This window comes from Marmota marmota, unplaced genomic scaffold, assembly GCF_001458135.2.
Source record: "Marmota marmota marmota unplaced genomic scaffold, marMar, whole genome shotgun sequence".
In the NCBI taxonomy this organism is placed as follows: domain Eukaryota; kingdom Metazoa; phylum Chordata; class Mammalia; order Rodentia; family Sciuridae; genus Marmota; species Marmota marmota.
The window spans coordinates 2778706-2780582 of record NW_026000103.1 but is presented as its reverse complement, the minus strand read 5'-3'; the positions used below and the strand labels follow the sequence as shown (position 1 = coordinate 2780582).

At 39.3% G+C, this 1877-nt stretch overlaps 1 protein-coding gene and 1 long non-coding RNA gene across 3 annotated transcripts in view; one reads left to right on the top strand and one right to left on the bottom strand.

The window, feature by feature from the left end:
- Adamtsl1 (ADAMTS like 1) overlaps positions 1-1877 on the top strand; it is a 905649-nt gene that overhangs the window by 335881 nt on the left and 567891 nt on the right. The window lies entirely within an intron of this gene.
- Positions 1-1877, bottom strand: part of LOC125610827 — a 243682-nt gene that overhangs the window by 40455 nt on the left and 201350 nt on the right. The gene's annotated exons all lie outside the window — the stretch shown is intronic.

Genomic DNA, 1877 nt, shown 5'->3' with positions numbered 1-1877 from the left:
TGCAGGGCTGGGGTGGGATGGGATAAAACAGGTAAATCCAAGCCTGGGAGGGCCTGTGCATATGCGTGGTGAGAGACCTGGATTTTATATGAAGTTGGGAAGCTTGTGGAGTGTATCTACAGAAGGGTTAGTCAATCTATCAGTCTAGGTGATAATTTTATTTTCCTTTTCCATGACAAGGGATGAGAATCCAAAGCTCATTTTCTTGTATGTGGATCATTTAAAAATTTTATCATTTGTATACCAGCTAAATATATTTTGGTTACCAGGAAATATCTCCCTTCTTGAAGCCTGAGTTTAATTGATTTACAAAATTTGAGTGATGCTAGATACTTTCAGAAGAAGCAAAAATCTGAGCACTCTTGCTGCTCATTCGGGATGCCAATGCAACTGCTGGAGAGGGGTGGCTGACATGTACTCATCTCCCCTTCTGAAAATAGCATCAGGCAGAGCTGAAGAGCAGGACTGTGGATGATATAGTATGTCAAAACCCTGGTTTCCCACCCTTGCTATTCCTGGATGTGCACTGGGACCAGTAAAACCAAGTTGTGTTCAGTCAGTCCAGCGGGCTCTCCAGGGGCTGTTGCTAAGACTATTCTATCTTTTAATTCAGAATACTGAGCCTGAACATGGAGTGCTACACTAAGTACTTGACAGTGGCCACCTTTAGTGTAAAGAAGCAGTGAGTGACAAACTCTTTAAAAACCAAAGAAACCCAAAGGGAGGAAACACAGCAGTAATATTGAAACAACAACAACAACAACAAAAAAAAAAACACACAATCAAATTTTGGAGCTACTCCAGGGTTTGGACTCTCTCAGCATTCTGTCAAGTTTCTGAGCTGCCGCAAACACATCCTCCATGAGGGGGTCTGATAACCCCTGTTTAGCTTGTGTTTTGTTACTACAAAGAGATTTCATGTTCTCTCACTCCTCTCTCCATTTTTCTCATTGAAAAACTTATAGGAATAGTGAAGAATGTGTGATGTAGATGTGTGTATGTATTTTTTTTTTTTCTGACATGGTTAACTAATCCCGGGCATCTGAACAAAGAAAACAAGTACTATGTGACATAGCAAGGAAAAGTTGTGAAGTGTGAAGGTTTCACTTTCATGTACATTATACACAGTCTGAAAACTTATACCATCAGTTTTTGGATGTATTTCAATATGGATTGAGAGATACTAGCTTACTGAGAGGCACCCTGGGTGCTTTAAGAGCCAGAGCTCTTGATCCCTGCAGAGGCCTCTGTGGCAGAGATGTTCATCTGCCCCCTCTCCCATTTCACCTTCTGACCCAGAATAAACAAGCCACCTGAGCAGTTGCATCATTAATCCTGTGATTTGTTAGTAAGAAATAGAAATGATGGAGTATAGGTAGTACATTATAAAAATATTCCCATTTGCACAAGTCACAATGCACGTTATAGACTCGTCAAGGGGAAATTCATTCTTACAATGCATTTCTTTAAATATTTATTTTTTAGTTGTAGTTGGATACAATACATTTATTTTATTCATATATTTTTATGTGGTGCTGACGATCGAACCCAGGGTCTTGCACATGCGAGGCGACTGCTCTACCGCTGAGCCACAACCCCAGCCCTGCTTACAATGCATTTTATTTTTTTTATTTTTTTATTTTTTTAATTTATTTTTTTTATTGGTTGTTCAAAACATTATAAAGCTATTGACATATCATATTTCATACAATAGATTCAAGTTGGTTATGAACTCCCAATTTTACCCCAAATACAGATTGCAGAATCACATCGGTTACACATCCACATTTTTACATATTGCCCTATTAGTAACTGTTGTATTCTGCTACCTTTACTATCCTCTACTATCCCCCCTCCCTCCCCTCCCATCTTCTCTC